We start from the raw sequence: 12,376 nt of genomic DNA on the forward strand, positions 1-12,376 counted from the left end.
TGACTTCCAGGGGGAATGGTCAGCGCAGTGGCTTTTGCCTGCAATCCACGTTCCTCACTCGAGCCGCCCTGCCTGTGCGACCCACACTCCCTAGAAATGTGTTCCTGAGGCAGTTGGACAGTTGGGGAAGTGGAGGCTCACGCACCATGGGAGGCCTTCCTAGAACATTGCTCTGTGTCCAAAGAGGATTCCCTGCACTTCTGGTGCTGGGGAGAGATTTTCTGCACACAGGAGACACTTGGCACACACAATGTTTCCCCATGGAAAGCACTGTGAGAGAGAGTCGCCGCCAGGGTTGCATGGCACTCTCCCATCGAAGCCCTCCATGCAGCAGGCTGTCATAGACTCGGCTGCTGCCCTTGTTGTTTGGAGAGTCTGCAGCTCCTCTGGAGGCTCTGGAGCATTTCGCAGACCCCTCCAAGGAAATGAGGCTTGTGGGATGAGCTCCTTGCAAAGAATGGCAAGCATCCTGCTCCTTTCGATGAGACACACGTGTGGGGAGAGAGGCTTGGCAGCAGAGGAGAAGCAAGAGGGCAGCCAGGGAGGGGATGTGCATGCAGCTTGCAGGCCCCAGAGCTCCTGCTTCGCAAGCAGGGAATGACAGCTCGGCCCATCAGGCCCCATTCACATGTGGGCACCCAGCTTCCGGATCTGCCCTTTCCCAACCATGAAACTACACCCAGGCTGCACCGTGTGCCCTGTCAAGGTGGACCATTGCTCGCCAGGTGGGCTGAATGGCACGACTGTGTCAGGGGAGAGAAGGCCCTAGGAGGCCTTCGGGGACCTGCCACAACATAGCAGTGCTCAGGCAAAGGCACTCTGCTTTCTGTAGGCTGGATGCACACTGGAGTTTCTGCTTGAGGCAAGGAGAGCTCAGCTAGGCGAACCCTGGCTGAAGGCAAAGCAGAGAGTTTTTGGTGGAGCGCTGACACCATCTGCTGGCCGACAAGCATGGGAGCAGAAGCCTCGCTCCAAATGAGTTCCTGAGGAGCTTTCCAAGCAGGAGGCACGCTGGCTCCAAAAGCTTAGAGAGTCTTGCTTAGGACTACCCTCCGGCAACAGACTGGGTGCCAAGGGCATGTGGGTTGGAGGGTGCTCGGAAGCCACAGGGGAGGTTTTGGGCACCCAGAGCTCTCCGATGGAAAACACTGCAGGCCCGAGCATCCATGAACTCCTGCAAGGCTTTGGAGTGGGAAAGCTGTGCATAGCAGAAGGCTCCCTGCCAAGTGCTGCAGGACTTTGTGGATGGTGAAGCTGCAGCTGCCTTGCAGGCTTCTGGTCCAGGGGCGTGTGTGCCCCAGACCAGAATGCATTAGGAGGACCTCCTAGCAAGCGGCATGCAAGCACCCAGTTTCCTTGGCCTAGACTTGCCTGTGCACACCCAGGCCTGTCAGCAGTGAAGACAGCGCAGACAGCAAGGGGAGGTTTCAGGCAGCTAAGGGCCAGCAGGCATCCTGCTTGCAAGTGGGGTCATGACTGTTTTGTGCTCAGGCCCCAGTGGCCACGTGCACACACAGCCTCTGGACCTGCAGCGTCCCAGCAGGGCAAGAGACACACAGGCAACACCCTGGGGCCTCCTCGAATGAATGGTAATCCATCGAGGTCCTGCTGGCTGGCAGTGGCCTAGGCCTGCACAGGCCCTAGGGAGGCCGTGCTGAGGCTGGGATGGGTCCCATCCTAGCAGGGCCCAGGGCAAGCCTGGGACTGGAGGCCAGGCTGCAGGCTCATTCCAGCTAGGGCCTGGTGCAGAGAGCCTTCAGCTGTGACTTCCAGGGGGAATGGTCAGCGCAGTGGCTTTTGCCTGCAATCCATGAGCCTCACTCGATCTGCCCTGCCTGTCAGACCCACACTCCCTAGAAGTGTGTTCCTGAGGCAGTTGGACAGTTGGGGAAGTGGAGGCTCACCCAGCATGGGAGGCCTGCCTAGAACATTGCTCTGGGTACAAAGACGGTTCCCTGCACCTCTGGCCCTGGGGAGAGATTTTCTGCACACAGGAGACACTTGGCACGCACAGTGTTTCCCCATGGAAAGCACTGTGAGAGAGAGTCGCCGCCAGGGATGCATGGCACTCTCCCATCGAAGCCCTCCATGCAGCAGGCTGTCATCAATTCGGCTGCTTCCCTTGGTGGCTGGAGAGACTTCAGCTCCTCTGGAGGCTCTGGGTCAATTGTCACTCCCCTTCGAGGAAATGAGGCTTGTGAGTTGAGGTCCTTGTGAAGAAGGGCAAGCAGCATGCTCCGTGCAATGAGACGCACGTGTGGTGTGAGAGGCTTGGCAGCAGAGAAGAAGCAAGAGGGGCAGCCAGAGAGGGGATGTGCATGCAGCTTGAAGGCCCCAGATCTCCTGCATCCCAGCCAGGGAATGCCGGCTCTGCCCACCAGGTCCCATTCACAAGTGGGCCCCCAGCTTGTGGATCTGCCCTTTCCCAGCCATGAAACCACACACAGGCTGCACCCTGAGCCCTGCCAAGGGTGAACTTTGCTCCCCGCATGGGATGAATGGCACGACTGTGTTAGGGGACAGAAGGCCCTAGGAGGCCTTCAGGGAGCTGCCATGGCATAGCAGTGCTCAGGCAAAAGCACTCTGCTTTCTGTAGGCTGGAAGAACCCTGCAGTATCTACTTGAGGCAGAGAGAGTTCAGCTAGGCTATCCATGGCTGAAGGCAAAGCAGAGAGTTTTTTGGTGGAGCGCTGGCACCATCTGTTGGCCGACAAGCATGGGAGGAGAAGCCTCTCTCCAAATGAGTTCCTGAGGAGCTTTCCAAGCAGGAGGCACGCTGGCTCCAAAAGCTTCGAGAGTTCTGCTTAGGACTACCCTCCGGCAACAGAGTGGGTACCAAGGTCATGTGTTTTGGAAGGTTCTCAGAAACCACAGGGGAGGCTTTGGGCACCCAGTGCTCTCCGATGGAAAACGCTGCAGGGCCGAGCATCCATGAACTCCTCCAAGGCTTTGGAAGGGAAAGGTATCCATAGCAGAAGGCTCTCTGCCAAGTGCTGCAGGCCTTTGTGGATTGAGAAGCTGCAGCTGCCTTGCAGGCTTCTGGTCTAGGGGCGTGTGTGCACCGGTCCACAATGCGTTAGGAGGAGCTCCTAGCAAGGGGCGAGCAAGCACCTCGTTTCCTTGGCATAGACTGGCCTGTGCACACAGAAGCCTGCCAGCAGTGAAGACAACGCAGACAGCAAGGGGGTGTGGCAGGCGGCTATGGGCCGGCAGGCGTCCTGCTTGAAAGTGGGGCCATGACTGTTTTGTGCTCAGGCCCCAGTGGCCACGTGCACACACAGCCTCTGGACCTGCAGCGTCCCAGCAGTGCAAGAGACACACAGGCAACACCCTGGGTCCTTCTCGAATGAACAGCGCTCCAACGAGGTCCTCCTGGCTGGCAGTGGCCTAGGCCTGCACAGGCCCTAGGGTGGCCGTGCTGAGGCTGGGATGGGTCCTGACCAAGCAGGGCCCAGGGCAAGCCTGGGACTGGAGGCCAGGCTGCAGGCTCATTCCAGCTAGGGCCTGGTGCAGAGAGCCTTCAGCTGTGACTTCCAGGGGGAATGGTCAGCGCAGTGGCTTTTGCCTGCAATCCACGTTCCTCACTCGAGCCGCCCTGCCTGTGCGACCCACACTCCCTAGAAATGTGTTCCTGAGGCAGTTGGACAGTTGGGGAAGTGGAGGCTCACGCACCATGGGAGGCCTTCCTAGAACATTGCTCTGTGTCCAAAGAGGATTCCCTGCACTTCTGGTGCTGGGGAGAGATTTTCTGCACACAGGAGACACTTGGCACACACAATGTTTCCCCATGGAAAGCACTGTGAGAGAGAGTCGCCGCCAGGGTTGCATGGCACTCTCCCATCGAAGCCCTCCATGCAGCAGGCTGTCATAGACTCGGCTGCTGCCCTTGTTGTTTGGAGAGTCTGCAGCTCCTCTGGAGGCTCTGGAGCATTTCGCAGACCCCTCCAAGGAAATGAGGCTTGTGGGATGAGCTCCTTGCAAAGAATGGCAAGCATCCTGCTCCTTTCGATGAGACACACGTGTGGGGAGAGAGGCTTGGCAGCAGAGGAGAAGCAAGAGGGCAGCCAGGGAGGGGATGTGCATGCAGCTTGCAGGCCCCAGAGCTCCTGCTTCGCCAGCAGGGAATGACAGCTCGGCCCATCAGGCCCCATTCACATGTGGGCACCCAGCTTCCGGATCTGCCCTTTCCCAACCATGAAACTACACCCAGGCTGCACCATGTGCCCTGTCAAGGTGGACCATTGCTCGCCAGGTGGGCTGAATGGCACGACTGTGTCAGGGGAGAGAAGGCCCTAGGAGGCCTTCGGGGACCTGCCACAACATAGCAGTGCTCAGGCAAAGGCACTCTGCTTTCTGTAGGCTGGATGCACACTGGAGTTTCTGCTTGAGGCAAGGAGAGCTCAGCTAGGCGAACCCTGGCTGAAGGCAAAGCAGAGAGTTTTTGGTGGAGCGCTGACACCATCTGCTGGCCGACAAGCATGGGAGCAGAAGCCTCGCTCCAAATGAGTTCCTGAGGAGCTTTCCAAGCAGGAGGCACGCTGGCTCCAAAAGCTTAGAGAGTCTTGCTTAGGACTACCCTCCGGCAACAGACTGGGTGCCAAGGGCATGTGGGTTGGAGGGTGCTCGGAAGCCACAGGGGAGGTTTTGGGCACCCAGAGCTCTCCGATGGAAAACACTGCAGGCCTGAGCATCCGTGAACTCCTGCAAGGCTTTGGAGTGGGAAAGCTGTGCATAGCAGAAGGCTCCCTGCCAAGTGCTGCAGGACTTTGTGGATGGTGAAGCTGCAGCTGCCTTGCAGGCTTCTGGTCCAGGGGCGTGTGTGCCCCAGACCAGAATGCATTAGGAGGACCTCCTAGCAAGCGGCATGCAAGCACCCAGTTTCCTTGGCCTAGACTTGCCTGTGCACACCCAGGCCTGCCAGCAGTGAAGACAGCGCAGACAGCAAGCGGAGGTTTCAGGCAGCTAAGGGCCAGCAGGCATCCTGCTTGCAAGTGGGGTCATGACTGTTTTGTGCTCAGGCCCCAGTGGCCACGTGCACACACAGCCTCTGGACCTGCAGCGTCCCAGCAGGGCAAGAGACACACAGGCAACACCCTGGGGCCTCCTCGAATGAATGGTAATCCATCGAGGTCCTGCTGGCTGGCAGTGGCCTAGGCCTGCACAGGCCCTAGGGAGGCCGTGCTGAGGCTGGGATGGGTCCCATCCTAGCAGGGCCCAGGGCAAGCCTGGGACTGGAGGCCAGGCTGCAGGCTCATTCCAGCTAGGGCCTGGTGCAGAGAGCCTTCAGCTGTGACTTCCAGGGGGAATGGTCAGCGCAGTGGCTTTTGCCTGCAATCCATGAGCCTCACTCGATCTGCCCTGCCTGTCAGACCCACACTCCCTAGAAGTGTGTTCCTGAGGCAGTTGGACAGTTGGGGAAGTGGAGGCTCACCCAGCATGGGAGGCCTGCCTAGAACATTGCTCTGGGTACAAAGACGGTTCCCTGCACCTCTGGCCCTGGGGAGAGATTTTCTGCACACAGGAGACACTTGGCACACACAGGGTTTCCCCATGGAAAGCACTGTGAGAGAGAGTCGCCGCCAGGGATGCATGGCACTCTCCCATCGAAGCCCTCCATGCAGCAGGCTGTCATCAATTCGGCTGCTTCCCTTGGTGGCTGGAGAGACTTCAGCTCCTCTGGAGGCTCTGGGTCAATTGTCACTCCCCTTCGAGGAAATGAGGCTTGTGAGTTGAGGTCCTTGTGAAGAAGGGCAAGCAGCATGCTCCGTGCAATGAGACGCACGTGTGGTGTGAGAGGCTTGGCAGCAGAGAAGAAGCAAGAGGGGCAGCCAGAGAGGGGATGTGCATGCAGCTTGAAGGCCCCAGATCTCCTGCATCCCAGCCAGGGAATGCCGGCTCTGCCCACCAGGTCCCATTCACAAGTGGGCCCCCAGCTTGTGGATCTGCCCTTTCCCAGCCATGAAACCACACACAGGCTGCACCCTGAGCCCTGCCAAGGGTGAACTTTGCTCCCCGCATGGGATGAATGGCACGACTGTGTTAGGGGACAGAAGGCCCTAGGAGGCCTTCAGAGAGCTGCCATGGCATAGCAGTGCTCAGGCAAAAGCACTCTGCTTTCTGTAGGCTGGAAGAACCCTGCAGTATCTACTTGAGGCAGAGAGAGTTCAGCTAGGCTATCCATGGCTGAAGGCAAAGCAGAGAGTTTTTTGGTGGAGCGCTGGCACCATCTGTTGGCCGACAAGCATGGGAGGAGAAGCCTCTCTCCAAATGAGTTCCTGAGGAGCTTTCCAAGCAGGAGGCACGCTGGCTCCAAAAGCTTCGAGAGTTCTGCTTAGGACTACCCTCCGGCAACAGAGTGGGTACCAAGGTCATGTGTTTTGGAAGGTTCTCAGAAACCACAGGGGAGGCTTTGGGCACCCAGTGCTCTCCGATGGAAAACGCTGCAGGGCCGAGCATCCATGAACTCCTCCAAGGCTTTGGAAGGGAAAGGTATCCATAGCAGAAGGCTCTCTGCCAAGTGCTGCAGGCCTTTGTGGATTGAGAAGCTGCAGCTGCCTTGCAGGCTTCTGGTCTAGGGGCGTGTGTGCACCGGTCCACAATGTGTTAGGAGGAGCTCCTAGCAAGGGGCGAGCAAGCACCTCGTTTCCTTGGCATAGACTGGCCTGTGCACACAGAAGCCTGCCAGCAGTGAAGACAACGCAGACAGCAAGGGGGTGTGGCAGGCGGCTATGGGCCGGCAGGCGTCCTGCTTGAAAGTGGGGCCATGACTGTTTTGTGCTCAGGCCCCAGTGGCCACGTGCACACACAGCCTCTGGACCTGCAGCGTCCCAGCAGTGCAAGAGACACACAGGCAACACCCTGGGTCCTTCTCGAATGAACAGCGCTCCAACGAGGTCCTCCTGGCTGGCAGTGGCCTAGGCCTGCACAGGCCCTAGGGTGGCCGTGCTGAGGCTGGGATGGGTCCTGACCAAGCAGGGCCCAGGGCAAGCCTGGGACTGGAGGCCAGGCTGCAGGCTCATTCCAGCTAGGGCCTGGTGCAGAGAGCCTTCAGCTGTGACTTCCAGGGGGAATGGTCAGCGCAGTGGCTTTTGCCTGCAATCCACGTTCCTCACTCGAGCCGCCCTGCCTGTGCGACCCACACTCCCTAGAAATGTGTTCCTGAGGCAGTTGGACAGTTGGGGAAGTGGAGGCTCACGCACCATGGAAGGCCTTCCTAGAACATTGCTCTGTGTCCAAAGAGGATTCCCTGCACTTCTGGTGCTGGGGAGAGATTTTCTGCACACAGGAGACACTTGGCACACACAATGTTTCCCCATGGAAAGCACTGTGAGAGAGAGTCGCCGCCAGGGTTGCATGGCACTCTCCCATCGAAGCCCTCCATGCAGCAGGCTGTCATAGACTCGGCTGCTGCCCTTGTTGTTTGGAGAGTCTGCAGCTCCTCTGGAGGCTCTGGAGCATTTCGCAGACCCCTCCAAGGAAATGAGGCTTGTGGGATGAGCTCCTTGCAAAGAATGGCAAGCATCCTGCTCCTTTCGATGAGACCCACGTGTGGGGAGAGAGGCTTGGCAGCAGAGGAGAAGCAAGAGGGCAGCCAGGGAGGGGATGTGCATGCAGCTTGCAGGCCCAAGAGCTCCTGCTTCGCAAGCAGGGAATGACAGCTCGGCCCATCAGGCCCCATTCACATGTGGGCACCCAGCTTCCGGATCTGCCCTTTCCCAACCATGAAACTACACCCAGGCTGCACCGTGTGCCCTGTCAAGGTGGACCATTGCTCGCCAGGTGGGCTGAATGGCACGACTGTGTCAGGGGAGAGAAGGCCCTAGGAGGCCTTCGGGGACCTGCCACAACATAGCAGTGCTCAGGCAAAGGCACTCTGCTTTCTGTAGGCTGGATGCACACTGGAGTTTCTGCTTGAGGCAAGGAGAGCTCAGCTAGGCGAACCCTGGCTGAAGGCAAAGCAGAGAGTTTTTGGTGGAGCGCTGACACCATCTGCTGGCCGACAAGCATGGGAGCAGAAGCCTCGCTCCAAATGAGTTCCTGAGGAGCTTTCCAAGCAGGAGGCACGCTGGCTCCAAAAGCTTAGAGAGTCTTGCTTAGGACTACCCTCCGGCAACAGACTGGGTGCCAAGGGCATGTGGGTTGGAGGGTGCTCGGAAGCCACAGGGGAGGTTTTGGGCACCCAGAGCTCTCCGATGGAAAACACTGCAGGCCCGAGCATCCATGAACTCCTGCAAGGCTTTGGAGTGGGAAAGCTGTGCATAGCAGAAGGCTCCCTGCCAAGTGCTGCAGGACTTTGTGGATGGTGAAGCTGCAGCTGCCTTGCAGGCTTCTGGTCCAGGGGCGTGTGTGCCCCAGACCAGAATGCATTAGGAGGACCTCCTAGCAAGCGGCATGCAAGCACCCAGTTTCCTTGGCCTAGACTTGCCTGTGCACACCCAGGCCTGCCAGCAGTGAAGACAGCGCAGACAGCAAGCGGAGGTTTCAGGCAGCTAAGGGCCAGCAGGCATCCTGCTTGCAAGTGGGGTCATGACTGTTTTGTGCTCAGGCCCCAGTGGCCACGTGCACACACAGCCTCTGGACCTGCAGCGTCCCAGCAGGGCAAGAGACACACAGGCAACACCCTGGGGCCTCCTCGAATGAATGGTAATCCATCGAGGTCCTGCTGGCTGGCAGTGGCCTAGGCCTGCACAGGCCCTAGGGAGGCCGTGCTGAGGCTGGGATGGGTCCCATCCTAGCAGGGCCCAGGGCAAGCCTGGGACTGGGGGCCAGGCTGCAGGCTCATTCCAGCTAGGGCCTGGTGCAGAGAGCCTTCAGCTGCGACTTCCAGGGGGAATGGTCAGCGCAGTGGCTTTTGCCTGCAATCCATGAGCCTCACTCGATCTGCCCTGCCTGTCAGACCCACACTCCCTAGAAGTGTGTTCCTGAGGCAGTTGGACAGTTGGGGAAGTGGAGGCTCACCCAGCATGGGAGGCCTGCCTAGAACATTGCTCTGGGTACAAAGACGGTTCCCTGCACCTCTGGCCCTGGGGAGAGATTTTCTGCACACAGGAGACACTTGGCACACACAGGGTTTCCCCATGGAAAGCACTGTGAGAGAGAGTCGCCGCCAGGGATGCATGGCACTCTCCCATCGAAGCCCTCCATGCAGCAGGCTGTCATCAATTCGGCTGCTTCCCTTGGTGGCTGGAGAGACTTCAGCTCCTCTGGAGGCTCTGGGTCAATTGTCACTCCCCTTCGAGGAAATGAGGCTTGTGAGTTGAGGTCCTTGTGAAGAAGGGCAAGCAGCATGCTCCGTGCAATGAGACGCACGTGTGGTGTGAGAGGCTTGGCAGCAGAGAAGAAGCAAGAGGGGCAGCCAGAGAGGGGATGTGCATGCAGCTTGAAGGCCCCAGATCTCCTGCATCCCAGCCAGGGAATGCCGGCTCTGCCCACCAGGTCCCATTCACAAGTGGGCCCCCAGCTTGTGGATCTGCCCTTTCCCAGCCATGAAACCACACACAGGCTGCACCCTGAGCCCTGCCAAGGGTGAACTTTGCTCCCCGCATGGGATGAATGGCACGACTGTGTTAGGGGACAGAAGGCCCTAGGAGGCCTTCAGGGAGCTGCCATGGCATAGCAGTGCTCAGGCAAAAGCACTCTGCTTTCTGTAGGCTGGAAGAACCCTGCAGTATCTACTTGAGGCAGAGAGAGTTCAGCTAGGCTATCCATGGCTGAAGGCAAAGCAGAGAGTTTTTTGGTGGAGCGCTGGCACCATCTGTTGGCCGACAAGCATGGGAGGAGAAGCCTCTCTCCAAATGAGTTCCTGAGGAGCTTTCCAAGCAGGAGGCACGCTGGCTCCAAAAGCTTCGAGAGTTCTGCTTAGGACTACCCTCCGGCAACAGAGTGGGTACCAAGGTCATGTGTTTTGGAAGGTTCTCAGAAACCACAGGGGAGGCTTTGGGCACCCAGTGCTCTCCGATGGAAAACGCTGCAGGGCCGAGCATCCATGAACTCCTCCAAGGCTTTGGATGGGAAAGGTATCCATAGCAGAAGGCTCTCTGCCAAGTGCTGCAGGCCTTTGTGGATTGCGAAGCTGCAGCTGCCTTGCAGGCTTCTGGTCTAGGGGCGTGAGTGCCCCGGTCCACAATGCGTTAGGAGGAGCTCCTAGCAAGGGGCGAGCAAGCACCTCGTTTCCTTGGCATAGACTGGCCTGTGTACACAGAAGCCTGCCAGCAGTGAAGACAACGCAGACAGCAAGGGGGTGTGGCAGGCGGCTATGGGCTGGCAGGCGTCCTGCTTGAAAGTGGGGCCATGACTGTTTTGTGCTCAGGCCCCAGTGGCCACGTGCACACACAGCCTCTGGACCTGCAGCGTCCCAGCAGTGCAAGAGACACACAGGCAACACCCTGGGTCCTTCTCGAATGAACAGCGCTCCAATGAGGTCCTCCTGGCTGGCAGTGGCCTAGGCCTGCACAGGCCCTAGGGTGGCCGTGCTGAGGCTGGGATGGGTCCTGACCAAGCAGGGCCCAGGGCAAGCCTGGGACTGGAGGCCAGGCTGCAGGCTCATTCCAGCTAGGGCATGGTGCAGAGAGCCTTCAGCTGTGACTTCCAGGGGGAATGGTCAGCGCAGTGGCTTTTGCCTGCAATCCACGTTCCTCACTCGAGCCGCCCTGCCTGTGCGACCCACACTCCCTAGAAATGTGTTCCTGAGGCAGTTGGACAGTTGGGGAAGTGGAGGCTCACGCACCATGGGAGGCCTTCCTAGAACATTGCTCTGTGTCCAAAGAGGATTCCCTGCACTTCTGGTGCTGGGGAGAGATTTTCTGCACACAGGAGACACTTGGCACACACAATGTTTCCCCATGGAAAGCACTGTGAGAGAGAGTCGCCGCCAGGGTTGCATGGCACTCTCCCATCGAAGCCCTCCATGCAGCAGGCTGTCATAGACTCGGCTGCTGCCCTTGTTGTTTGGAGAGTCTGCAGCTCCTCTGGAGGCTCTGGAGCATTTCGCAGACCCCTCCAAGGAAATGAGGCTTGTGGGATGAGCTCCTTGCAAAGAATGGCAAGCATCCTGCTCCTTTCGATGAGACACACGTGTGGGGAGAGAGGCTTGGCAGCAGAGGAGAAGCAAGAGGGCAGCCAGGGAGGGGATGTGCATGCAGCTTGCAGGCCCCAGAGCTCCTGCTTCGCCAGCAGGGAATGACAGCTCGGCCCATCAGGCCCCATTCACATGTGGGCACCCAGCTTCCGGATCTGCCCTTTCCCAACCATGAAACTACACCCAGGCTGCACCGTGTGCCCTGTCAAGGTGGACCATTGCTCGCCAGGTGGGCTGAATGGCACGACTGTGTCAGGGGAGAGAAGGCCCTAGGAGGCCTTCGGGGACCTGCCACAACATAGCAGTGCTCAGGCAAAGGCACTCTGCTTTCTGTAGGCTGGATGCACACTGGAGTTTCTGCTTGAGGCAAGGAGAGCTCAGCTAGGCGAACCCTGGCTGAAGGCAAAGCAGAGAGTTTTTTGGTGGAGCGCTGGCACCATCTGCTGGCCGACAAGCATGGGAGCAGAAGCCTCGCTCCAAATGAGTTCCTGAGGAGCTTTCCAAGCAGGAGGCACGCTGGCTCCAAAAGCTTAGAGAGTCTTGCTTAGGACTACCCTCCGGCAACAGACTGGGTGCCAAGGGCATGTGGGTTGGAGGGTGCTCGGAAGCCACAGGGGAGGTTTTGGGCACCCAGAGCTCTCCGATGGAAAACACTGCAGGCCCGAGCATCCATGAACTCCTGCAAGGCTTTGGAGTGGGAAAGCTGTGCATAGCAGAAGGCTCCCTGCCAAGTGCTGCAGGACTTTGTGGATGGTGAAGCTGCAGCTGCCTTGCAGGCTTCTGGTCCAGGGGCGTGTGTGCCCCAGACCAGAATGCATTAGGAGGACCTCCTAGCAAGCGGCATGCAAGCACCCAGTTTCCTTGGCCTAGACTTGCCTGTGCACACCCAGGCCTGTCAGCAGTGAAGACAGCGCAGACAGCAAGGGGAGGTTTCAGGCAGCTAAGGGCCAGCAGGCATCCTGCTTGCAAGTGGGGTCATGACTGTTTTGTGCTCAGGCCCCAGTGGCCACGTGCACACACAGCCTCTGGACCTGCAGCGTCCCAGCAGGGCAAGAGACACACAGGCAACACCCTGGGGCCTCCTCGAATGAATGGTAATCCATCGAGGTCCTGCTGGCTGGCAGTGGCCTAGGCCTGCACAGGCCCTAGGGAGGCCGTGCTGAGGCTGGGATGGGTCCCATCCTAGCAGGGCCCAGGGCAAGCCTGGGACTGGAGGCCAGGCTGCAGGCTCATTCCAGCTAGGGCCTGGTGCAGAGAGCCTTCAGCTGCGACTTCCAGGGGGAATGGTCAGCGCAGTGG

The sequence above is a fragment of the Hippopotamus amphibius genome, chromosome 2 (genome assembly GCF_030028045.1).
Source record: "Hippopotamus amphibius kiboko isolate mHipAmp2 chromosome 2, mHipAmp2.hap2, whole genome shotgun sequence".
Taxonomy (NCBI): Eukaryota; Metazoa; Chordata; class Mammalia; order Artiodactyla; family Hippopotamidae; genus Hippopotamus; species Hippopotamus amphibius.